Below are 27,257 nucleotides of genomic sequence, written 5' to 3'. Positions count from 1 at the left end.
GTTCACAATTTTTTAATTACTAAACATGCAAATAAATGATGAAAGGATCAGCAGAAATCATTGAGAATAGATTTATTGCCCCACAGATTTTAGATATTGCAATTACTAGATATGGATTATAAAATAATCATGTTTTATATGTAAAAGAAATAAAAATGGTATCTAAAACATGAATAATATGAAGAAGCCAGTAGATATAACCAGGTAGACTTGAAGAAAAACAAAAAAATGTCTTCGAATTGAAAAATGTAATCATTGAAATTTGGCATCTGGGTGGCTCGGTTAAATGAGTGTCTAACCCTTGATTTTGCTCAGGTCATGGTCTCATGGTTCGTGAGTTCAAGCCCCATGTTGGGCTCTGTGCTGACAGCTCAGAGCCTGAGACTGCTTCCATGCTGTGTCTCCTTCTCTCTCTCTGCCCTACCCCTGCCCTACCCTCTCTCTCTCTCTCTCTTTCTCTCTCTCTCTCTCTCTCTCTCAAAAATAAAAATTTTTTTTTAAAGGTTCAATATAGGGGCACCTGGATAGTTCAGTCAGTTGAGCATTACAACTCTTACAGGCTCAAGTCATGACCTCAAGGTTGTGGGATCAAGCCCCATGTCAGGCTCCTTGGTGAGCATGGACCTTGCTTAAGATTCTTTCTATCTCTCCCTCTGCCCCTCTCCCCCTACTCAAACACACTCTCTCTCTCTCAAAAAAAAAATAAAAATATAATGATAATAAATTTTTAAAGTTCAATATAAATGATAAATTTCAAAGTGAACAATAGAACATATAGTTTCAAAACAATGAGAGGAAGTGGAATAAGAAAACAAAGGGGGAGGGGCACCTGGGAGGCCCAGTTGGTTGAGCATCAGACCCTTGATTTTGGCTCAAGTCATGATCCCAGGGTTGTGGGATCAAGCCCCATGTCAGGCTCTGCACTAAAAGCATGAAGCCTGTTTCTCTCTCTCTCTCTCTCTGCCCCTCCACTGCTCACTCATGTGCATACACTCTTACTCTTGCTCTCTCACTGATTCTTTCTCTCAAAATAAATAAACAAGCATTTAAAAAAGAAAAAGAAAATGGGGCGGTGGCCATGTCACTGTCTGGTAGAGGCATGGAATTTGTGGCTGTTGTCTTTGGAGTAAATGAAATAACGCTCTCATTGGAGGCTGGGAGCGAAACCAAAGCCATGGCCAATGCAGTGGTGACAGACTGGCCACTGCTGCTTCAGGATATCCAGGCCATTATGTTTTGTAACCCATGAAACATACGGAGCCTCAAGGAAAACACATTTTTCAAAGTCCACCAAAATCTGCCTTCAGTGGTGGCTTTTATAGGGGTTTGCGTTTTGAACCCCTAATGACAAAATGAGAGGCAGCATTAATACTAGGCATAAGCCCTAATACTCATAAAGGAAAAACAAGAGATGCTCCTCAACGAATTATGCTTTTAAATAACCCAGGCGAGGGAGGATCGCCTTACATAGCAGCTCAAGTCGTAAAGCTGAAGATTTACTAGAAAGTCAAGCTAAAAAATGAAGTAAATGTGTGATGAATTTAAAGTTGTTAGTTTATATATATGAGTGCCAGCTTTTTATAATAAAATGACTCAAAGCTAAAGAGAGAGAGAGAGAGAGTGAGAAGTGTAGGAAAAGGAGAACAAATAAAAAGCCCAATGTAAGACGGAAGAAAAAAACCAAATTCGACAACAAAATAAAGAAAAACATATTAAATTTGTCAAAGAGATTTCGAGATCAGATTTTTTAAAACCCATCAGTATGCTACTTATAAGAGACATATAAAACATGAGAACACAGAAAAATTGAAAATAAAATAGAAAAATATTCTAGACAAATATGAGCCAAAAGACCAAATATAAACAATAAAAATATTTTCAATAAAACAATCCCCACATGATAATGAAAGCTCCAGTTCGCCCACAAAATATTAATAGTCTAAGGTTGTGGGGTGCCTGGGTGGCTTAGTCAGTTAAGTGTTGAACTCTTGTTTTCAGCTCAGGTCATGATCTCACAGTTCATGAGATCGAGCCCCATGTCAGGCTTGGATTCTCTCTCTCTCTCTCTCTCTCTTCCCCTCCCTACCTCCTCCACTCATAGTCCCTACCTCCCCCACTCATGGGTGTGCTCACTCTCTCTCAAAATAAACTTTAAAAAAGAGTTTTAAAAAAAGGAAAGAAAGAAAAAAGAAAACTACGGGCCAATCGGTATCCTAATACAAACATCATTCTGAAATACCTTTAAGCAAGTCACCACATGAAGAGGCTAAGAGATAAAAACTGTATGATTGCCTGATAAATAAAAAAAATCATTTAATAAAACTTAAAGCCATCTACAATAGCAAGAATTTTTTTTACAAAACTAGGAATAAGGACAATTTTCCTAAGAAACAATTTCTACCACACAATATTCTTTTACTTAGAGCTGTGACATATTAAAAGTAGACCCTTTAAAATAAAGGACTAGACAAATAAGCCCACCATCAGTTCATCTGTCCACATTATTGAAGGCAACACAGTAAAACAAGAGAAAAGAAGAAAAGGTTAAGAATTTGAAAAGAGGGGCGCCTGGGTGGCTCAGCTGGTTGGGTGGCCAACTTCGGCTCAGGTCATGATCTCACATTTGTGGGTTCGAGCCCCGCATCGGGCTCTGTGCCAACAACTCACAGCCTGGAGCCTGTTTCGGATTCTGTGTTTCCCTGTCTTTCTGCCCTGTCTCTCTCTGGCTCAGAAATAAATAAAACATTAAAAAAAAAAAAAAGAATTTGAAGAGAAAAACAAAACTGTCACTATTTTAGGATTGTTATTGCCCTCATATTAAACTGATAAAAATAGATATTACACTTGATCTTAGCTAAAGGCCAAGAGGTGATGTTTAGTTGCCCTCATAAAAAACAAACAAACCAAAGCTACAAATAAAATTTATTAGAATCTGTAACAAAGTAACAACGTGGCTAGATTTAAAATCAATGTATTAAAGTTGCATTTCTCTAGCATAGTAGCAACCAATTAGAAAACATAACTTCAAAAAATATCCTTAACAGTAGCAACAAAAATTATGATACCCAGAAATATATCTAACAAAATGTGTACAGAATCCTTATGGAGAAAATTAGAAAATTTCATTGAAAGACTTTAAAGATTAGTTTGGATGCCTGGGTGGCTCAGTCAGTTGAGTGTCAGACATCAGCTCAGGTCATGATCTCACGGCTCCTGAGTTCAAGCCCTGAGTTGGGCTCTGTGCTAACAGCTCAGAGCCTAAAGCCTGCTTTGGATTCTGTGTGTGTTTCTCTCTGCCCCTCCCCTCCTCACACTCTGTCTATCTTTCTCTCAAAATAAATAAACATTTAAAAAAATGTTAAAGAAAGACTTTAAAGATCTTTAAAAATATAGATATACACTATATTCACTGATAGGAAAATTCAGTATCATTAAGTTCTGATTCTCCTCAAATTGTACAATCAATGACATGCTCACCAAAATTCCATCAGAGCTGAGGAAGTTGACTGGCTGATTCCCAATTTTTGTAGAGATATAAGCTACATGTCTGACTCAGTCAGTAGAGCATGCAACTCTTGATCTCAGGATTGTGAGTTCAAGCCCCACATTGGACATGCAGCCTACTTAAAATATACATATATATTCATATATATACATTTTTGTGGAGGCTCCAGATGCCAAAAATAGCCATGATGCTTCTGAAAATGAACAAAGTAGAAAGATTTGCTCAGATATTTTTTCTTTCTTTTATTTAAAAAAATTTTTTTTAATGTTTTATTTATTTTTGAGACAGAGAGAGACAGAGCATGAGCAGAAGGAGCAGAGAGAGAGGGAGACACAGAATCTGAAGCAGGCTCTGAGCTGTCGGCACAGAGCCTGACCTGGGACTCAAACACACAAACTGTGAGATCATGACCTGAGCCAAAGTCAGAGGCTTGACTGACTGAGCCACCCAGGCGCCCCAATCAGATATTTATTTATTATAAAACTATAATAATTAAGATAGACAAACCAATGAAGCAAGATACAAAGCCTAGAAGTGTATGAATGTACTTTTTTGAAAATTGATATCAGAAGAAATAGCACAATACCTTGGTCCAAAGAGTATACTAGTCACTAAATGGTGCTAGAACATTTGACTGCTTGGGGAGGCGGTTTTACTTGAGACTTCTGTCTTTGCCCGTCTTGTGAGCAGGGACACGGACTGCCTTTATTCCAGGCTGTCTTTCCAAGATTCTCTGTATAGCAAACAGCCTGGGAAGACAGAGATGAGGCCTCCCTCCAGAACAAAGGGGAGATTTGTTTATTGTTCTTTAATAGAGATAATATCTCCCTCTAAGGCAAAGTCCGATTGGATTCTTGCCCATTATAAAAGATTCAGGTTCTCTAACACTCAGGATTCCTCTCCGGCAATGCAGGTATCACCCAGCCCTCCCTTCATAGCCCTCTGGGAATGTGACAAAGGGAACCAATGCTGACATGCTACTTGCTGGGCTGTGGGTGATGAAGTCCTTTGTCTCTGACCAGGGGTCTCGTGTTCTGCCGATATCCACAGACTGTGGCAGTCCAGCTTCTTAGTTTGCAAGTAGAATTACAATCATAGTGCTTCAGTTATCCCCTTGAAAAAAATATTTAGGGATGCCTGGGTGGCTCAGTCAGTAAGCCTCTGACTCTTGATTTCAACTCAGATCATCATCTCACCATTCATGGGATTGAGCCTCACATTGGGCTCTGCACTGACAGCCCAGACCCTGCTTGGGATTCTCTCCCTTCTTTTCTCTCCCCCTCTCAAAATAAATAAATAAATATTTTAAAAAGAGAAAAAAGGAAATTAGACATCTGATTCACAGTGTACACAGAAATCTACTCCAGATGAATTAAGGTCTTAACTCTGAAAAGCAACATTTTAATTTTTAGAAGAAAATATGGATGGTCTCAGGAAGGGGAAGGATTTATTGAACAAAACAAAACATAAAGGAAGTCATTGATAAATTCAACTAGCCTCAAATAAGAGACTTATGTTCAACAAAATATTCCACAAAGAAAACTAAAAGCCATAAATTGAGAGAAGATGTTTGTTGAATATATTACTGGTAAAAGTTAACAATACAAAATATATAGGGAAATCTTAAAAATTAATTTCCTAAAAGCCAAAAGAAAATGAGCAAAAGATATATATAGGAATTTAACAACAATAACAACAAAAAACACACGGGTGCCTGGACAACTCTGTTGGTGGAGTGTGACTCTTGACCCCAGGGTTGTGAGTTGGAACCCCATGGTGGGTGTAGAGATTACTTAAAAATAAAATCTTCATCACTTCTTGGCCTTTTGGCTAAGATCAAGTGTAGTATCTGTTGTTATCAGTTTAATATCTGATACGTCCTCTATCCAAGGACAATATATTAAATGGATTTTTGGAATCAGGAGATGGCATAGGCACTTGCTCCGTCCACTCCACACATCGACCTGGTATTGCAGTACTGCTGGCGACGGTGCACCAATAAATAAATAAATGAATGAATAAATAAATAAATAAAATCTCCAAAATACACACACACCCAAATGGCAAACATATGACAAGACATTCAGCAGCAATAAAAAAATGTAAGTTAATTGCAAATGATAATATTCATTTTATTGGCGTAAATTACAAATCTGACAGAACTAAGTGTTAGAATGGGTGCTCAGCAGCGAGGGTTCTTACGCTATCAGTGAGAGTAAAACCTGGCTTGATCACTTTGAAAAACAACTGGCATTATCTTGTAAAATTGAACATTTGTATATACGAAATTCATTATATTCCTAGCTATATGTGCTGGAGAAATTATTGAACATAAGCAGCAAAAAAAGAAAGGTACTAAAATGCAAAACACAATATTCATCAACAGAGAATAGATAAAGAGTGGATTGTTCAAAATTTATTTTTCTGTTAATTAATTTACCCTTACTATAGACAGGGAAATGAATAAGCCAAGTTCATAAACAACTACATGAGTGATTAGATCTGTAATGTTGAAAGGGGAAAAGAAACAAGTTGCAGCAGATACACTGTGGCTCCATTTTTACAAATATAAAAAACAAGCAATACTAAACAATATGTTAGTTAGAGATAAATACCTATATGGTAGGACTCTAAAGCACAGGAATGATAAAAACAGATCTCAGTATTGTGGTAACCGGGGCACCTGGCTGGCTCAGTCGGCAGAGCATGCGACTCTTGATCTGGGGTGGTGAGTTCAAGCCCCAGGTTGAGTGTAGAGCTTACTTAAAAAAGAATTAAAAGAAAAAAGATTGTGGTTACTCATGGAGAACAGGGAAGGATTGTAATCAAGGAAAGGCATACAGGCAACTTTAACAGGTCCTGATCTTAATGGAGAGAAGGGTTCATAGGTCCATTTGCCTCATGTTTCCTAAATTATGTATATGTAATACTTCTGTATCAAATATTATCTAATAAAATAAAAGCCACAGAATATTTTTAAAAATAACTGACAATTGTGAGGAAAGGAAAAGGTCAGGAAGGTCAGGAACAGGGGTGCCTGGCTAGCTCAGTTGATAAAGCATAGGACTCTTGATCTCAGAGTTGTGAGTTCAAGCCCCATGTTGGGTGTAGAGATTATTAAAAAAAAAAAAAAAAAACAAGAAGAAGAAGGTTGAGAGGAGAGGCAGGGGGATAGGAGGGAAGCTGTTGAGGGAAGGTGCTGGCTGAAAGCAGAACAGAGTAGAGATAGAAGGAGGGGAATAAATGGAGGGCGGTGTTGTAGAGTGGGTTTCCTGGGAAGCCAACTGGGAAAGATCAGGGTGAAAGAAGTTTATTGTGCAGGGTTCTTGGGGATCCGCACCGATGAAAGGGAGGCAGCAGCAGGGCGGGCACGAGAAGGCGGCCTGCGATGAGGCAAGCAGGCTCACAGAGGTCTCGGCTGACCCACAGGAAGCACAGACACTGGGATAGCTTTCAGGTTGTCCTGCATTATGTTGGGGCCGGGCCTCAAGTGTCCGTCACTGTATGTGGGTTGCTTGCCTCCAGGAAGGAGGTGTAATCTTGGATGTGGTGGCTCTCTTCAGCTGAGGGCAGTTTTTAGAGAGGGCAGAGGGCTGTGAGGTGGCAACCCATCCAGAAGCTGTGGGAATAAGGCCTAGTTCTGAAGAGGAGGGGGCCTGGGTGCCTCACATTGGGGAATATGAGACTTGTTGGTGGACTGAATGTGAAAGATGAAGAAAGAGAACTACTGAAAAGGCAAGTTGGTTCCTGACACAGGAATAAGAGGAAGAGTGGGGAGGGGGAGGAAGAGGAGGAGGTTACAAGTGCTTTCAAGTCCATTGTCTCATTTGCCTTCACAACAGCCCTATGAGTTAGTATTATGCCCTTTTAACAAACGAGGGATGTGAGACTCAGAGAGGCTAAATGATTTGCCCATAAGGTCACAGAGGATCGGGGAACCTGGCTGGCTCAGTCAGAGGAGACTGTCACTCTTGATTTCAGGGTCATGAGTTCAAGCCCCATGTTGAGTGCACAGATGACTTAAATAAATAATTTAGGGGTGCCTGGGTGGCTCAGTCGGTTAAGCATCCAATTTTGGCTCAGGCCATGATCTTGCAGTTCATGGGTGACAGCTCAGAGCCTGGATCTTGCTTCAGATTCTCTGTCTCCCTCTCTCTCTGCCTGCCCCCTCTTTATCTCTCTCTGTCTTTCAAAAATAAACATTAAAAAAAAGAAAGGATCACAGAAGATGGTCTTCACCACAGACATCCTCACTTCTTATTTTGACAATGGCTTTCAGGTACACTTTAGCTTTCGGTGGTCTGTGGGCAGGAGTCAGCCTGTGTCTGCCTTTCAAATGTCCTGAAACTTCAGTTTCTTGGAGGGATTAGCTGAATTTCATTTCTTCAGTGCTGGTTCCCTGTGATCCTTCTAGAACAGACTAATAGTTTGCATATGATAGCTACAAAGAAAAAAAAGAGAATGCATTTCTAAGTCAGTTTTTCATTTTAAAAACATTGAGCATCAAGGCACAAGTATACTGCCTTCTCTGAAATACATTATTAATTCTTTCTCCAAGGTATTATGCCAGTTAGATCATTAAAATTGATTCTATGATGGCCACTCCTTGGTGAACTGAGATGAGGAAATGGGTTTACCTTACTTCCTGCCACTCACTCTCTTAAATAAAAAGCAGGGAGTGCTTGGTTGGCTCAGTTGGCTAAGTGTCCAGCTCTTGATCTCAGCTCAGGTCTTGATCTCAAGGTCATGAGTTCAAGCCCAACATTGGGCTCTGCATTGGGTGTAAAGCCTACAGTGAGTGAATGAATGAATGAATGAATGAATGAATAGTTGGGAATTCCCTTCTAATGGGTGATATCTATTTCATTATCTCACTCAGGCTCAGATGTCATCACCCAGGGCTCAGATGTCAAACCCACCTATGGCTCAATCCCAGTTTCCAGAATTACTTCAATACTGGCCTTCCCTCTGGCATTAACTGAAAGTAGTTTTTCTTTTTTTTTAACTTTTTTAACATTTATTTTTGAGAGATAGAGAGACAGAGCATGATCGGGGAGGGGCAGAGAGAGGGAGCAAGCACCAGGCTCCGATCAGTTAGCACAGTGCCCAATGAGGGGCTCAAACTCACAAACTGCGAGATCCTGACCTGAGCCGAAGTCAGACGTTTAACCGACTGAGCCACCCAGGTGCCCCAAAAGGAACTTTTCTTAAGGACCAATTGGCAAATATGTTTGCAATTTTGGACTAAAGGCTGATTCTTGGACAAGCCATCATGGTGAACTATAAGATTCCTTGAAGTATGTGGATGTGACATTATCTTGCCAACAGTTTCTGGAGTCCAAACATTTACTTAAAACTGTAGCTTCCTCCAAAGCAGGAATTTCTAAAATTTTAGAAGCAGCTTTCCTTATCAAAGCCTTTACACTGGTCAGGTCTTCTGATTTTAAAAAGCTTGTGAATTCTCTTCTATGTGATTAAAACCCATTTGGAATTAAATACAGTTGCCCTGATCATGTAAAAAATGATGAAGTTGCTGTTCTAGAGCTTACTTTACTATACAGACTTAGAAAGCGGCTGATTTTTTTTTAATTGATCTGGTACTGCCATCTTGTGGTGTGTTTCATTGCAAATTTCATCACCCTTTAGTGCATTATCTGTAGATCCACTGGGTTACCTTAAAAGCATCATAGAATCAAGGGTTTATGCTTGCAAGTATAGAGAGAACTAGTTCCTCTGTGCTATATACAAGTCCCCCCATATGCCTGATAGGCTAAGAAAAAATTAACATAATTATGGAAGGAAGCTCCCAACAGAGATCCTCTTAAACAACTGAGGCTCCTAATGTTAGTTTTGGTTTTTACTTATCTTCAATTTTTACCATAATTATCCCCCAGAAGCTGTTTCTTTCCTAGATAAATCAATACAATTTTTGCTGGCTGATTTAACATCCACTCCATTTGGAAAGACAGAATTGTATAAAGGGGGAACACACGAGAGCTAATAGGATACTATCTGTGTGCATTTTTTTAAGTTTACTTATTTATTTTGAGAGAAAGAGAGCAAGTGGGGGAGGGGCAGAGAGAGAGGGAGAGAGAGAATCCCAAGTAGGCTCCACACTGTCATCCCAGAGCCCGATGGCAAGCTCAATCCCAGAACCGTGAGATCATGACCTGAGTTATCAAGAGTTAGACACTAATCAAGAGTTAGACTCTTGGGTGCCTCGGTGGCTCAGTCGGTTAAGCAGCCAACTTTGGCTCAGGTCATGATCTCATGGCTCGTGGGTTTGAGTCCCGCATCAGGCTCTGAGTTGACAGCTCAGAGCCTGCAGCCTGCTTCAAATTCTGTGTCTTCCTCTCTCTCTGCCCCTCCCCCGCTCATGCTCTGTTTCTCTCTGTCTCAATAATAAATAAAAACATTAAAAAAAAAAAAGAGTTAGACTCTTAACTGACAGAGCCACCCAGATGTGCTGATGCTGTTTGGGTTCAAATCCTAGCTCATAACTTGCAATCATGTGTACCTTTGGACTAATTATAAAAAATCTCCATACCTCAGTTTTATAATCTGTAAAACAGGGATAATAATCAATTCTACCTCATAGAGTAGTGTAAGAGACTCTATGAGACCAGGGTTTGTGGGACAATGGCTCTTTAACTCTAACCTGGGCCCTCCTTGGGCCCTCCTTTTCCCCTTAGGCTACCTCAGCCTGGTAAATCAAGGTTAGGCTTTTAAAAGTACAAAATATCCCCCCAAAAGTGCACATGATTCTAACTTTCATTTGTAGGCAGAGCAAAGAGTAAATGTGGATGATCTCCATGCCTATTGATTAACGCTGAGAAACAGCTTAAATGAGCCAGTGAACCAAAAGATAAGCCCGGTCTAGAAGCAGCTGTGGCTCTAAGCCCCAGCACGGGACTGGAAGTCCATGAGACAGCTCAGCAGATGGAGAGCCAAAGCCCTGCTCCTATAGGCTTCATAGCCGAGCTAAGTAAATATACACATCCAAAAAAAAAAACAACCCTATGAAGTAGATATTATTAGCCCCATTTTGCAGTACAAGAAACTAAGTCTCAGAGAAGAAAATGTCTAATGTCAGGTACCTAGTAGGGGGCAGCGTAAGGACTCTGACCCTTGTGTCCAAGCCCTTAACCCTAAAACTGCCCTTCCTGCTAGAGGTTATATTGCCTTATCTACAAGTATATGCTGGGAGTTCAAGTTCCAGGTCTGTTTATGAATATGCACAAGTTCTTCAAAAAATGTTTCTTAATGTTTATTCATTTTTGAGAAAAAGTGTGAACAGGGGAGGGGTGGAGAGAGAGGGGGACAGAGGATCCGAAGTGGGCTCTGAGCTAACAACAGTGAGCCCAATGAGAGGCTAGAAGTCACAAACCATGAGATCATGACCTGAGCTGAAATCAGACTCTCCTCCAACTAAGCCACCCAGGCACCTCCACACCCCACCCCATTTTTTTTTTAATTACAGGAATATTAGGTTCTCTGCTCCTATACTAATGAGTGGAGCTTCAGGGCAGGCTGTGTAGGAATATTAAATGGCTAGACAGTACCATGTCCACATGCAGCCCAAAGTAGACATGAAGGGCTTTATATGCCTCTAAAGAATAAACCCAAGAATCACCACAAATCCGCCAGTGCCCTTGGCATAGGAATTTGCCACCACAAGGACCTTGTCCACTTGACCCCCAAAATGAGTCCAATTATTTCTGGTAGCCAACCTCCAAGACAGCCCCCAGTGAACCCTGCCTCCTGGTATCCACAGTTTTGCATAATCTCCCATATTCTACCAGAGTTGGTCTAAGTGATCAACAGCATACAGCAAAAGTGATGGTATGTCACTTCCAATCCTTGGTTTTAAAATACTGTGACTGCAGTGCCTGGGTGGCTCAGTCAGCTAAGTGTCTGACTCTTGATTTTGGTTCAGGTCATGATCTCACATTTTGCATAGATTGAGCCCCCTGTGGGACTCTGCACCAACAGCGAGGAGCCTACTTAGGCATTTCTCTCCCCCTCTCTCTCTGCCCCTCTCCTGCTCACACACTCTCTCAAAATAAATAAATAAACTTTAAAAAATAATAATTTAAATTAAAACAAAATAAAACAAAACAAAATACAATACAATACTATGGGGCACCTGGGTGGCTCGGTTGGTTAGGTGTCCAACTTGGGCTCAAGCATGATTTCACAGCCTGGGAGCTGAGCCCTACATCCGGGCTTTCCGCTGTCAGCACAGAGCCCACATCAGATCTTCCTCTTTCTCTGCCTCCCCCCACTCATTCTCTCTCTCTCTTTCTCTCACTCTCAAATACATAAACATTTTTTTAAAAATAAAATACTATGACTTCTGCCTTAAGCTCTCATCACTCACAGAAGAAGCAGGTGCCATGTTTTGTGGACATTCAGAAAGGCTATTGAAAACCTACAAGTTAAGGAACCAAGACCTCTAGCCAACAGCCAACAAGGAACTGTAGCCCAGCAGGACCCATATGAGTGAGTTTGGAAGCAGCTTCTCCAGCCTCAGGCGAGCCTTTCAGTGACTGTGGCCCCACTGAACAGCTTGCTCCAACCCCAGCTATGCACTCCTGGGTTCTCCACTCTAAGAAACCACGTAAGATAACTAATGTCTATTGCTTTAAACTGCTACCAGAATGGGTCATTTGCTACACAGTAATAGTATCCATGCAGTAGAAGAGCTGACGCTTCGGAGACCGGCACACTGCTTTCAACTCTGGTTCCCTACTCCCTGAGCACATAGCACAACCTGTCCGAGCCTCAGGCTTCTCAAGAGCAAAAAGGGAGGTAACACTGATTGTAAAGGGTAAGGATCAAAGGAAAGAAGTTAGAACAGAGACTATTCCTCTTTGCAACATTTTTTCCCTCTTTGCAACATTTTAAAGCTAGAGTTAGAATTCCCTCAGAACAAGTAGGGGCGCCTGGGTGGATCAGTCTGCTGAGCATCTGACTTAGGCTCAGGTCATGAACTCCTGGTTTGTGAATTCCAGGCCCCCATCAGGCTCTCTGTTGTCAACACAGATCCCACTGAGGATCCTCTGCACTCCTCCTCTGTCCCTCACATGTGGGGGCTTGGGGGGGCGAGGGTGTCCTCTCTCTCAGTAATAAATAAACATTAAAAAAAAAAAAGAATTCCCTCAGAACAAGTACCTGTGTGACAATAATAATAGGTGATAATTGCATGACCAACATTGCAATAATAATAATAATAATAATAATAATAATTCCTTATTTCACATCAGGCTTTGTGCCAAGGACTTAAATTTCAGGTACAAACCTCTTGTACTATTCAGATATAGTTTTATTCTCTTTATAGATACGATAGAGTGTAGCATTAATAGTAGCACATCATGTATCCTCAAATTTTGGTCTATAATGGTGCCTGGATGGCTCAGTTTGTAGAGCGTCCAACTCTTGATCTTGGTGTTGTGAGTTTGAGCCCCACACTGGGGATAGAGTTTACTTTAAAAAATAAAATTTTGTTTAAAAAAATAAAGAAAGAAAAGAAAAAAAATTTTCTTTTATAGAAATGATACTTAAGAAAACCCGGGCACCTGGGTGGCTCAGTTGGTTGAGTGTCCGACTTCGGCTCAGGTCATGATCTTATGGTTCATGGGTTCGAGCCCCACGTCAGGCTCTGTGCTGACAGCTCAGAGACTGGAACCTGTCTTCAGATTCTGTATCTCCCTCTCTCTCTGACCCTCCCCTGCTCGCACTGTCTCTCTCTGTCTCTCAAAAATAAATTAAAAAACATAAAAGACCCACCCGATCTACAGGGGCACCTGGGTGGCTCTGTCAGTTGAGCATCCGACTTCTGCTCAGGTCATGATCTCACAGTTGTTGGGTTCGAGCCCTGCGTCAGGCTCTGTGCTGACAGCTCAGAGCCTGGAGCCTGCTTCGGATTCTGTGTATGTGTCTCTCTCTCTGCCACTCCCCTGCTCTTGCTCTCTCAAAAATAAACATAAAAATAAAAAATAAATAACCCTGTCTGCAGGGTGCCTGGCTGGCTCAGTCATTAGACCATGTGTCTCAATCTCAAGGTCATGATTTCAAGCCCCACATTGGTCATGTAGCCTAGTTTAAGGATAAATAAAAAATAGGGGCACCTGGGTGGCTCAGTCAGTTATCTCACAGCCATGAGATCGAGCCCCGTGTTAGGTTCTGCACTGAGCATGGACCCTGCTTGAGATTCTCTTTCTCTCCCTCTGCCCCTCTTTCTCTTTTTTAATAATAATTTATTTAAATAATAAATTTAATTAATTTATTTATTTAAAAACCCTATCTTATAGAATAAGAAAGACGTTAAATTATTAAATAAATCACACAGTGTATTTTCCTTGCTTCCCATATACATATAATCATTCAATAACTCATAGCAAAGTATTTATATGCAAGACACATTATGTGCAAGACATTGTCCAAGGTACTGCAAGGTATGAAAACTTGTCTAATGGATTATCTCTGTTCAAGGAGTTTAGAGACTTCTCAAGATAAAATAATATGAGGGGTGCCTGGGTGGCTCAGTTGGTTAAGCAGCCAACTTCAGCTCAGGTCATGATCTCATGGTTTGTGAGTTTGAGCCCCAAGTTGGGCTCTGTGCTGACAGCTCAGAGCCTGGAGCCTGATTCTGTGTCTCCTTCACTCTCTGCCCTTCTCCTGCTTACACTCTGTCTCTCAAAAATAAACATTTTTTTTAAAAAAGAAGATAAAATAATATGAAAGCCTAAACACTGTAAATAAATGAAGTTGCAAGGAAGTAAATGACTAAACAACATAGCAAACCAGATTGGCCTTGAATGTATCTGGAAAAAAATTTGTTTTTTCTAGCTTTATGGATTTAGGATTTAGGCAAAATCACTTACCTGTCTGCCTCAAGTTCCTCATCTGTAAAATTGGGCTAATAAGGTGTAAGTTAATGAGATCCCTCACACAGTCATTGTAAGGACCAAAAAAAACGTAGAATGTATTTTTTCCTGATTTAGGAAGAATCTTATTCTATTTCTAATGTATGGGTCATAGGAAATTATAAACAAAAAAATAAACCAGGCTGGAATATGGAATGTGCTGGGAGTTATAGAGAAAGTGGTTCTTGATTTGGCCTTAAGACCAAACCAGCTTTAAATGATCTGGGATGAGATGCACCTGGCTAACTCAGAGGAGTGTAGGACTCTTGATCTCAGGGGTTGTGAGTTCAATCCCCACGTTAGATGTAGAGATTACTAAAATATAAATAAACTTAAATAAAATGGGGGGGTGCCTGGGTGGCTCAGTCAGCTAAGCGTCCAACTTCGCCTCAGGTCATGATCTCGCAGTTTCGTGGGTTCAAGCCTCACATCAGGTTCTGTGCTGACAGCTCAGAGCCTGGAGCCTGTTTCGGATTCTGTGTCTCCCTCTCTCTCTGCTGCTCCCCCACTCATGCTCTGTCTCTCTCTGTGTCAAAAATAAATGAACTATATTTTTAAAAGTTTTTAAATAAAAAATAAAATGAATGATCTCGGAGGAGAAAGTAGGGGGTGAGGGTGAGGTAGGCAAACCCAGCATGTTCTGTGCATGTGGGGTAATTGGAAGGACAGTCTTGACGTTTCCCTGCCACAACAATACTGTCACCAGTAATGATTCCACTCTTTAATAAGTAATAAAACAAATCATTATAATAGCAAACTTTATGTCACGCTAAAGACTTTGTGTTGATTAGCCCACTTAGTCCTCACAACAGCACTATGAGGTAGTAATAGCGTTACCAGCCCATTCTCCAGAGAAGAAACTGAAGCTCAGGGCTGAAATCATGCGCCCAAGATCTTGTGGTCACCGAGCAGCAAAGCTGGGCCTGAACCGCCACTCCTCTTGCTCACCCCCCAAACCCCCCCACCCCCCAGGGCTCTTAACTGCTGTGTTCAGCTCTCACTGGTTAATCAGTGACACATTTTTCACTCTATTTAACATTTTCCCACCACCTAGCCAAATCCCAAGACAAATGACCAGAAATATCTCAGGAAAAGTAAAGTAGTTTTAAATTAGCTCAAGTTAATATTAAGCCAACAAAACAATATCTGCTTTGTCCCCAAGTGATGGCTCTTAACCTTCAGGAGTTGGGGACCCCTCCAAAAATCTTACAACAATTAAAGTCCCTTTTTCAGGAAAGATGTGCATATATATACAAATATAAAGTGTGCATAGAATTTCAGGGATTTCCCTGAAGCCCAGGGAACTTAAGTTAACACCTCTTGACCTCACAATTTCCAGAGGAGATAAAGCCCCCTCCCACCCCCGAGTGTAAATGGTTCGGGGAGCTATGTGGGGTCCCAATGTCCTCATTAGAAGAGATCATCAGGGGTGCTGCGACAGGAAGCTGCCTGGCCTGCATACATATTCAAATCACAAACTTTCTCTTCAAGCACATGCATTTTATTGAATAAGCATTTGCGTTCTTGGCAAGCTTCCTGGACTGGGACTGTTGATGCCTTTGTTCTGCCTGTGTGAGGGGGGCTGGCTGTGGGTCGGCCTTCTGGCGGGAGCCTGTGTAACCAGACGGTGTTGCTGCTGCCGCACACACTGCAGGTGCCACCAGCAGCTGGAGTGGGCAGAAGCCACTTCCAGCCAAGGGACCAGAAAAAAGCCAGAATTCACCCACCTCCAGACCCATCCTCAAACAGTCCAGCCCCATGTGCACTGGGGCGGGTCAAAAGCATAATACATAGTTTCTGTTCCCTAACTCTGAGCTTAGCAGGAGTGCCTTTCTCCGAATTTTCTTTTGTGCAAGGAACAAAACTCAGACAAACATTAAACAGTAAAAAATGAGTTCAGGGACACCTGGGTGGCTCAGTGGGTTAAGCGTCCAACTCTCGAATTTGGCTTCTGTCACGATGTCACGAACCGATGAACTGTGTGGACTCCTCACAGTCAGTGCAGAGCCTGCTTGGGGTTCTGTCTCTCGCTCTCGCTCTCTCTCTCTTTCTCTCTCTCTCTCTCTGCCCTTCTCCACCCCCACCCCTGGCCCCACTCACATTCTCTGGCTCTCAAACTTAATAAATATTAAAAGAAAAAAAAAGAATGAGTTTAGGGGACAGATGTAGGTTCAAATCCCAGCTTTACCACTTACTTGAGCTAGTTACTTAGCATCTCGGAACCTCCCGTTTCTAGCCTAGAAAATGTGGATACTAATGTTCATATTCCAAAATTGATCAGAAGATTAAATAATAAAACACTTAAGTTCCTGACACATACTGAGCATTTAATGAGCAGATGCTAAAATCAGACTTGATGGAATTTCTGGCTGTCAAATTTCCACTGAGAGTAGTAACCCCCTTAGAAGGGTGTATTTAAATCCTGGAAGGGCGGCTGGGTGGCTCAGTCAGTTGAGCGTCCAGCTTCAGCTCAGATCATGATCTCACGACTCGTGAGTTCAACCCCTGCGTCAGGCTCTGTGCTAACAGCTCAGAACCTGGAACCTGCTTCAGATTCTGTGTCCCTCTCTCTCTCTCTCCCCTATTTGCACTCTGTCTCTTTCAAAAATAAACATTTTTTAAAAATCTAAAAAAGAAATAAAGAAAATCAAGAGCTGTTGTAATCTCAAGGAAATGTAAATGATCCATAAATCCTAAACCTTCTAGGTCAGAGGCCATAGCTGCTTCCTTCGAGTTTTCACCATTCCTGGCACAGAGCGTGGTGGACAATTAAATGTTGGCAAGTCCACATAGGCCAGAAGGGAGTCACAGAGAGCTAGGATCCCTTCACAAGTGGAGCAGATTTCCTGTTTGCTGTCAGAAGACAGCGTCAGTGTTAAATCATGACTACACTCAAGAGTGCTGTGGGCAGGGGAGAAGATTGGTCTTCTGCAGCTTTCTCTGATTCTTTGGCTCCCAGGAGTTTACTGCAAAGCACCTTTGGGTGAGCTCTTCATCTCTTAGTGTGGAGGTAAAGGAAAGGCCTTGGGGAAGTCAGTTGGATTTATTTATATCCTGTATGTTTAAAGCAAACAAACAAAAAAGAATTTGAGGGCACCTGACTGGCTCGATTGGAAGAGCATTGGAATCTTGAACTCAGAGTCCTAGTTTGAGCCCCACATTGGGTGTAGAGATGACTTTTAAAAATTAAACTTAGGGGCGCCTGGGTGGCTCAGTCAGATAAGCTTCCAGCTCTTGATTTCTGCTCAGGTCATGATCTCACTGTGTGTGGGTTCAAGCCCCCCACTGGGATCTGCAGTGTGGAGCCTGCTTGGGATACTCTCTCTCTCTGCCCTTCCCCTGCTCGCTCTCTTTCTCTCTCTCTCAAATAAATAAACTTTTAAAAATAAATAAACTTAAAGAAAAGATTTTGAAGAGAATTTACAGTAAAAGACATACAATAAACTTAACAAAATAGAATCCAGGATTGAAGAAAAAAGAAGCAGCAGATGTGATGTCCCTAAAACATACCAAAATTATAAATATCACGCTAAGCATCATTTTGTTTGGTTGGTTGGTTGGTTGATTGGTTTGGTTCTGTTTTGTTTCTTAGTGAGCTGTGCACCCATCGTGGGGCTCAAATTCACAACCCCCAGATCAAAAGTTGCATACTCTACTGAATGAGCCAGTCAGGCGCCCTTCACTCTACACTTCTTGAATAAAAAGAAAGACAATGAATGTCATAGCTCTCATCAGAAAAACATAAAATGAAAAAAAAATTTTTAAACAAAAAAAAAAAGAAAGAAAAGGGGCACCTGGGTGGCTCAGTCAGTTAAGCATCTGGCTTCAGCTCAGGTCATGATCTCACTGTTCATGGGTTCGAGCCCTGTGTCGAGCTCTGTGCTGACAGCTAGCTCAGAGCGTGAAGCCTGTTTCAGATTCTGTATTTCCCTCTCTCTGACCCTCCCCTGCTTGTGCTGTCTCTCTGTCTCTCAAAAATAAATAAAAAACAAAAAAGTTTAAAAAAAGAAAAACAAAATGCCAATTTTTAGAGGGAGACACAACTCTTGTGGCACAAAATTCTGATGACAGTCTCTCGGACGGAACATACATAAGAAACTGCAGTCATGCCAGTTCCTGTTTTCAACAACTGTTTTACGATAAATAAGTGGTTTCATGTGGCTACTTATCATAATGACCTGAAATGAAACAACTCAGGGGAGATGATCAGCCAACACCAGGATGTGGGACATTCTAATGTAGCTTCATGACTTCAGAAAGTCAATTATCATGAAAATAAAAGGTTGGGGAACATGCTCAAGAGAAAAGATACAAGATACTTGATGAGACATAACCATTTTCTTTTTTAAATGTTTATTATTTTTGAGAGACAGGAAGAGCACACATGCAAGTGGGGGAGGGGCACAGAAGATGGAGGAGAGAGAGAATTCCAAGCAGACTCCACACTGTCAGCACGAGACCAATTTGGGGCTCAGTCTCATGAACCGTGAGATCATGACCTGAGCTGAAATCAAGAGTTGGACGCCTAACCAAATGAGCCAGCCAGGTGCCCCAGAGACATAACTATTTTCAATGCATGCCATCTTGGTTGGTAAAGAAATTTGAGTACGGGCTTTTATTAGGTGATAATAGGGAGTGATTGCTTGGTATGATAACGTCAGAGTGGCTGTGTAAACGAATGCCGTTTTTCCCTTCATTTGCTTTTAGAAATGTATCCTGAAGTATTTAGAAGCAACTTTGAAATGATTCCAAAAATAGATAGATACATACAAATGAATGATACCTGACAAAATGTTAAGCAATGTTTTACAATCAGAAGCAAAAAAAAAAAAAGACACAAGGGAAAATCTCAGAGGTGCATGTACCCTACATGTACCAGAGAGAAAAAGCTACAGATTCCCCTGGGCCCACCAGACCAGGAGGAATGAAATTGTTATAAGACTGACTTATGCGCCCCCCCCCCAAATTTGTATGTTGAAATCTGAAGCTCCAGTATTTCAGAATGTGACCATATTTGGAGATAGGGCCTCAAATGAGATTATTAGGCTGGATCCTAATCTAATCTGTCTAGTATCCTTGCAAGAAGAGGAATTTTGGACACAGACGAACACAGGGAGTGATGTGAAGACACAGGGAGAAGACAGCCATGGACAAGCCAAGGGTAAAGGCTGGAACAGATCCATCCCTGTGGACACCTTCATCTCAAACTTCCAGAACTGGGAGAAAATAAATTTCTGTTAAGCCAGCCCCAGCAAACTAATACAGAGCTCCTGGATTTGTTATCAAAGCCCAGGGTCTTGTCCCATGTGCCCACCCAGTCCTGTCCCCCTGATGCTGCAGAGCCTGACAGTGATGCCCTGTGAACCTGGCAAACGGAGATCTGACTCAGCAGAAGGCGGTTGTCCTGAGTGGTATAGACACACTCCTGGCCCCGGAGCTGCGCACCTGAACAGTGGCAGCCCCCATGTCTGACACCTGTTGTCCCCCTCCCTGTCCTAAGTGCTTTCTGGTCTTTCTGTCTTAAAAATTAAGAAGTACACACGTGAGCATGTATTGGAGAAGAGGAGATCTAGCTCTAAAAGCCCTGTCGCTAACATTTCTTTCTTTATACTATTTAAAAAAATTTTTTAAATATTTATTTATTTTTGAGAGAGAAAGAGAGACAGAGCATGATTGGGGGAGGGGCAGAGAGAGAGGGAGACACAGAATCCAAAGCAGGCTCCAGGCTATGAGCTGTCAGCAGAGTCCAATTCGGGGCTTGAACCCATGAACCACCATGAGATCGTGACCTGAGCCAAAGTCGGAGGCTTAACTGAGTGAGCCACCCAGGCAGCCCTAATATTTCTTTATACTAATTAATAACTGATACTTAACACTTAGAATTCAATTAATATTTTGGAGCTAAGCTGCCATAATTAGATTCTTAAAATATTTATGTAATTTCATACTTCCGGGTGAATAGCATTACCCTCCTCATCACCCCAGCCCCTCTCCAGAAATTCCCCACAATCCAGCAGCTAACGAGTCAGTGAGTCAATGCCTGGCGTGGAAAAGTCCTCCAGCACATGCTCCAGCAGTCGTGCCCTCTAGTGTGGCGAGGAGGACACTGTCTTTGCCCTTGCTAGTTGTGACATGCCTTTCAAGTTCATCTCCGCTCAGTGTGCTCCCAGCACTGTCCTCTAAACTCTTTGGGATGCATTATTCCACAACTCCAGGGTATCTTCTGTTCTTATTTCCTTTACATGTGAAGAATTTGAAGCTCAGAGAAATTAAGCAATTAGCTAAACTCACAGGCAGAGCTCGAAAGCACTGCTCCATATTTTCTGACTGTACGCCCTGGGACTGGTATGTCAGAATTATTTTATCCCTAGAAGAAAAAGCAAGCAGCCAAGAAGAATTCAGGTCCTGGGAGTCTGGGTGTCCTTTGGGCTCCCCTTTTCTCCAGGTAAGAGCCCCCCCTATAAAAACACTGGGTGGCTTGCTCAATAGATTAAGTCTGACTCCTGATTTCAGCTCAAGTCGTAATCTCACAGTTTGTGAGTTTGAGCCCTGTATCAAGCTCTACCCTGCTAGTGTGGAATCAGCTTGGAATTCTCTCTCCCTCTCTCTGCTTCTCCCCTGCCCATGCATGCTCTCTTTCTCTCTCTCAAAATAAATAAATAAATATTAAGGAAAAAAAGGAGGGGTACCTAGGTGGCTCAGTCAGTTAAGTGTACAACTTCAGTTCAGGTCATGATCTCACAGTTCAAGAGTTTGAGCTCCGCATTAGGCTCTATGCTGACAGCTCAGAGCCTGGAACCCATGTTCGGATTCTGTGTCTCCCCCTCTCTCTCTGCCCCTCCCTTGCTCGCACTCTCTCTCGCTTCCAAAAACAAATAGACGTTTTAAAACAATCTTAAAAAAAAAAAGAAAGAAAACACTAATAAAGGTGCTAGCTCATAGTAAAAACTCACACAAAGAACATGCCATTCTGCAACCAAATAGCTTTCTAAAGCTTTGCAAGGGAAATTCCTGGAACTCCAGAGGACCCCTCACCCGCAGGTGTGCTATCCCTCAGAGGGCGAGGCAGGAAGGGCAGGTGGGGATGACTCATTTGACCTTTCAAAGCAGCTGCAAAAGGCTGCACATCTGTCTGAGGAACGCCAAGACCTGCTTGTGGCCCTAAGAATATTGCTGCGGGGGACCCTATGCTCCAGTCCCTGACCACGCCCTGTCTACTCCCTGGACCCTCGCCCCAACCAGGCAACGTGGGGAGGCCCTGGGCCTTTCCCCTTAGTCCCTGGCGATCTTCTCCTTTACTTGTGCCTTTCTCGTGGCACTTAACCCCTATGTGACCTGAAGACTGTCCCCCTAAAAACCAGTCCTGCTCACCAGCTGGCCTGGGTACAATAGCACTTGGAAAGCAGAGTCACAGGACTGAAACCAGAAGAAAACTTATTCATGAGAGGAGCAGCTGGCAGCTGGAAAACAGAAGGAGAGAGAAAGGAAGGCCAATTCCTACCCACTATGGGACCCTATTAACAGGGGATTTTGGAGCAACTGTCACTAGACCTGCCTAAGACCCCTCCCTCTCTTAATGAAGGCAGTGGTGCTTAACACCGCTCACCCCCACCTCCCACCCCGGCCATTCCCAGCGGGGCTCCGGGGAGCAATCCCCCGCAGATGCTTTGAGATGGAAAGCGGTGGGGGTGGGGAGCAGGGCTGACTCGGGCAGTCCTGAGACGCTCTTCCTTTAGTTCTGCTCTCCAGTTCAACACCAAAGAAATATTTCTGAGGGCACATGCTACTGCTAAATAATGTTATTCGTTTTTGAACTTCACAAGTAGTATATTTTTGTTGAAGAAGAAAATATTTTAAAAAAGAAGAAAAATTACTTTAAAAGGTTAAAAAATAAAGAAAAGTCACCCATAATTCAACCAGGGCATAGCCACTTCCAACATTTAAGATACATACGCTCTTCACACGAAGAACTAGATACTACTTAACATGTCCTCAGGAGGAGATCGTGAACATTTTTCCAGGATAGCTGCTCTTGTCCTTTCCTTTCTGGGGGCCACCATGTGTTTCTTTTTAATTTTTTATTTAATATTTTATTTTCAAGTGATCTCTACAGCCCCACATGAGACTTGAACTCAGATCCCCAAGATCTTAGAGTCATATGCTCCATCACATGCTCCACCAACTGACCTGGCTAGGTGCTCCTCACTGTGTGCTTCTTGATAAAGGAGAAGGTTTTAAGCCAATCCCCTATTGTTGTCTATTTGGATCCTTACTGGTTGCGGTTTACATTCTTTTATAGAGTACCAGAAACTGACACTAGAGGGGGTGACATCCTGGGCTCTTCAAGTGGATGACCGTCGCGTCATCCCCACCACTCACTGTCTCTCTTCCACCTCACTACTCTGCGTTTTGTACACCGTGTTCCCTTACACTCCACCTCAGGTCCTTTCCTGGGTAGCCCTGTCCAGGAACATGTGTCATAGAGGCCACGGCATCATGTCTTACTTTGGCTTTCCCCCACCTCGCCCTTGGAGATAATAGGTCATAAAAAAGGCAGTTTCAGCGAGATCCCGCTTCCAGCATATTGTACTCATTAGTGGGCAGTGACTTCCAGATTACACTGTTGGCACCTCTCTGCCCACCTTAGAGTTTCTGGCCAGTCAGACAAGGGGCTCTCGAATTGGCTAGCGCAGGGTAAAAACGCACCTGCAGAGAGAGGGCTGACACAGGGTAGGAAGAAATGCCAAGTCAGAAACATGCGTGAGCGCACACACACACTCACACACACAGACGTGCACACAGAGGCACATACACAAGCACACATATTGCTGGAGGCCCGCTCCGATGGGTCCAGGGCTCCCTGAAGGGGTAGCGGTGGACGAGAGCAATGGAGACACACTCACGCAGTTTCTTAATTGGTCCAGCCCAGCATCGTCTTGTCCTAGCTCCTTATTATCCCCGTAACTCCTATCTCGCCAGGTCTTGGGCCTTTATTTATAGATTTATGACATCAAAAGGTGGAACTTTTACAAATCTCAGTGATAAAGATGCTTTGAAAAGGGTGCAGAAACAGGTTTTACAGAGACATTTCTTCAGAACTATTCTAATTACAATGAGGTAACTTACACATCATAGGATAACAGGATATTCTCAGTGAAAAGCAGATAACATACACATTTGTTTGAACTGGTAGTAAATCTTACAACTAAGAAGACATTTATCTTGAATGTATCATAGATAAGCTGCTATATAAGGATCGCCACTTCAGATAGCTGTAAAATTAGGTGGTTAACTAGTTGTTACCTAACCTTCTAATTTCTGTATAAGTCTAATTACATGAAACAGAAGTTAGTGTTTTGATTTTTTACTTTGCTTTTCTGTTTGGAGTGTCATTGCAACTACTGTATTGTAAATGATGAAAAATAATTGCATATGTTAAAAAATATGAAACTTTATAAAGTAAAAAAATAAAATAAAATTTCAAAAAAAAACAACTAAGAAGATAGCAGGATGTTTTTAATGAGAAGCAAGATAGCAAACACATTTTATAACCATGATGCTAAAATTCAATCATAGACAGGGCTAGGAGGCATTCTATTTGGCTCACAAGAGGAAGAATACATTCGTGATGGTTAGTAAGTAAACCTTTTGTCAACCTTGTTCTTTGATGTTGAAGGTGTAAGTGCCATAGGTGCCCTAGAAGAGCCGGCCTTTGCATATGAGTTTAAGTTGTAACTACTCTTACCCATCCTCACAATGGACACCAAATTAGCATATGTATGCGCAGTAGCTTATGCCTGGCTTTTGTTAGTTAGGCTTTCTATCTCCCGCCAGGGTAAACATTATCTTTGTGTTCTTTAGCCCCCTTTATTTCCCTGTCTTAAGTTTGTGAAGCTCAATAGAAGAGCCTTTCCAACAAACATCTGCAGTGCCTTGTTTAACTTCCTCTTCATAGAGGTGGGAATATGCTTCCTCCCATGAGGTATCTGGGGAATATCAGTCTAATTTGGAATATAGTGAGGCCTAATCAATAGCAACAGCCTTAATTTTACACAAGCAATCATTTACAGAAGGAGATGCCAGCTTCCGCCCCTGTGGCAGGAGCCGTGCTACGTCTACGATTTCCTTACTGTGACTGTGTCATCCAGCAAGCCCGGTGCGGCTCCCAGCAACATATATAGGCACACACAGAGGTACACACAGGCACACACATACAGTACATATAACACACATACACAAGCACACATAGAAGCACGCACACATATATAGGCACACACAGAGGTACACACAGGCACACACATACACATACATACAGGCGCACACATCGGCACACATACACACACGTGGGCACACACACACCAGTATGCACCCACAAATACATGCACACAGACACACACAGGTGCACACAGGCACACATACAGGTGCACACACACATAGGCGCACACACATACACACAAGTGCACACACATATAGGCACACATAAGCACACCTACACAGGTGCACTTACACAAGGGACACTCCAGACCCTTTACCAATAGGAGATGAGAAGCTTTCCTGAGGAGACAAAAGTTGTATCTTTCGCATTTCAGAGGGAGAAAAGCCAGAACCTAGGGACTAAATGCCTGTCTATCTTGCCCCCAAAGAAGAGAAGACTTGTGTGGGAGACATCCTGCTGGTGCTGAGCCAGCATAGGGCTGAGATTATATTGTCAGATTTCACACGAGTGTGATCTCTGTGTTTTTTCTAGTCTACATGATACTGCTTTAAGGTCTCTCCCTTTCTCATTTCCTCCTTGTGGCATTAAGAACACCCTCGAGGGGCACCCGGGTGGCAGAGTCGGTTAAGTGGCTGACTTAGGCTCAGGTCATGATCTCACGATTCATGGGTTTGAGCCCCGCGTTGGGCTCTGTGCTGACAGCTAGCTCAGAGCCTGGAGCCTGCTTCACATTCTGTCTGTCTGTCTGTCTGTCTGTCTCTCTCTCTCTCTCTCTCCCAAAAAAATAAATAAAACATTAAAAAAAAAAACCACCCTCGAGACACCAGTGTGCCTTTAAATGACTGAGATGTGGGGCGCCTGGGTGGCTCAGTCGGTTAAGCACCCAACTTTGGCTCAGGTCATGATCTCATGATTTGTGAGTTTGAGCCCCGTGTCAGGCTCTGTGCTGACAGCTCAGAGGCTGGAGCCTGCTTCAGATTCTGTCTCCCTCTCTCTCTGTTCCTCCCCTGCTTGCGCTCTGTATCTCTCTCACTTTGTCTCAAAACTAAATAAACATTTTAAAAATTTTTTAAATAAATAAATAAATGACTGAGATACAGCCTCTGAGGTAAAAAGAGCTGGGGTAGAAGTCTGGGGAGGCCACTCAGCTTTTGCTTTTACCGGCAGGGGAGGCCACTCCTCCCGGAGGCCAGGCGCATCTGGCAAGGAGTGGGAGTGGAGCAGAACCGCCACACCCCTGACTTCCCTGTTTCCTTCTCTTCCCTGTACCCACTCTTTCCAAATAGCCCAGCAGAGACAAGCAGAAGCCCCCTCTGTCTTCTCCTTTTTCTCCCACACCTAAGCATCCTCACCTGTCAAGTGGAGGGGGGAGGGTGTCTTTCTTCCCACTTCTCCGCTCCCATTGCTGCCATAGCCACTGCCCTGTCCTTAGCCTCCCTTGGAATCCAGCCTCCTGTTTGTCCTCACTGTTACCGCCCCACCTTATTAACTCCTCCTAAGCCAGGGTAGCCTAGGTGGTTGGGTGGGTTAAGCGTCTAACTCTTGGTTTTGACTCGAGTCATGATCTCACAATGCATGGGTTCAAGCCCCAAGTGGGGCTCTGTGCTGACAGTGTGGAGCCTGCTTGGGACCCTCTCTGTCTCTGCCTCTCCCTGCTCCTGCTCTCCCTCTCTCTCAAAAATAAATAAATATTCATTAATAACAAATGTGGGGTGCCTGGTAGCTCAGTCCGTTGGGCTTCCAACTTTGACTTGAGGTCACAATCTGGCGGTTCATGAGTTTGAGCCCCCTGAGGGCTCTGTGCTGACAGCTCAGAGCCTGGAGCCGGCCTCAGATTCTGTGTCTCCCTCTCTCTCTGCCCCCCCCCACACTCTGTCCCTCTCTCTGTCACTCAAAAATAAATAAACATTAAAAAATGTTTAATAAAAAATAAAATAAATAAAAAACAAAATTTAACTCCTCCTAGCCCATTCTCATGGCTGTACTAAACTCCTTAATTATGCATTATGTTGCCCCTCCTGCTAGAAAGCTCTCAGTGGGTCCCCCTGGCCTGGCAGGAAGAGCCCACCACGAAGAGGCCTTGCCCTGCCCTCACACCTCCCCTCGCTTCTTCCCTCCGAGCCAGCTGGTCTTCCCTGGAATGTCCACCTTTCCCTGGAATTCCACCCCTGGGACGCCTCACCTTTGTCATCTTTACCTTTGCTATCAGATGAGCCTTCAAAGCAAATCTCCGTGAATCTTTCACTTATCTCCCAACCACAAGAAAGCTCTCCCTCCTCTATGGCTTTATTCTTTGTACCTTTCACTGCTCTGTATTTTGTAATCTGGGCAATGTCTTATCTCTCCTATTGGATTACATTTCCTGAAGGGTGGAGGCTGAGTTTTGTTGGTCATTGTATTGCCTGCAGCCCCAGGAAATTGTGAGCTTCTGGGAGCTGGCTTGGTAATTACCCGTGATTACCCTGGCAGTTGTGTCGGACACACTACCCACTTCTAGATATGGTCACTGGTCCTGGGAGGCTCAGAAGCTCACCCATGTCCTGGATTCCCCAGCACAGGAGCAGATGCCTACGTTGCAATAGCAACGTAGGCTAATGTTATGAAGCTT

At 42.8% G+C, this 27,257-nt stretch overlaps 1 long non-coding RNA gene, 1 other non-coding gene and 1 pseudogene across 2 annotated transcripts; 2 read left to right on the top strand and 1 right to left on the bottom strand.

The window, feature by feature from the left end:
- The first annotated feature begins 1,245 nt into the window (after nt 1–1,245).
- On the top strand, nt 1,246–1,523 carry LOC115306421 (annotated as a pseudogene).
- Nucleotides 1,524–5,315: 3,792 nt separating this feature from the next.
- Nucleotides 5,316–5,506, top strand: LOC115286213. Its single transcript, XR_003905954.1, has one exon. It is a non-coding gene; the product is annotated as a U2 spliceosomal RNA (small nuclear RNA).
- A 2,228-nt stretch (nt 5,507–7,734) lies between these two features.
- LOC115306415 lies at nt 7,735–26,170 on the bottom strand. The gene is made up of 2 exons (XR_003915333.1): nt 26,002–26,170; nt 7,735–7,946 (listed from the first exon to the last, which is right to left on the bottom strand). It is a non-coding gene; the product is annotated as an uncharacterized LOC115306415 (long non-coding RNA).
- Nucleotides 26,171–27,257: the final 1,087 nt, after the last annotated feature.

This window comes from Suricata suricatta, chromosome 2, assembly GCF_006229205.1.
Source record: "Suricata suricatta isolate VVHF042 chromosome 2, meerkat_22Aug2017_6uvM2_HiC, whole genome shotgun sequence".
NCBI lineage: Eukaryota > Metazoa > Chordata > Mammalia > Carnivora > Herpestidae > Suricata > Suricata suricatta.
The sequence above is the reverse complement of the archived record's forward strand: the minus strand, read 5'-3'. Positions and strand labels throughout refer to the sequence as shown.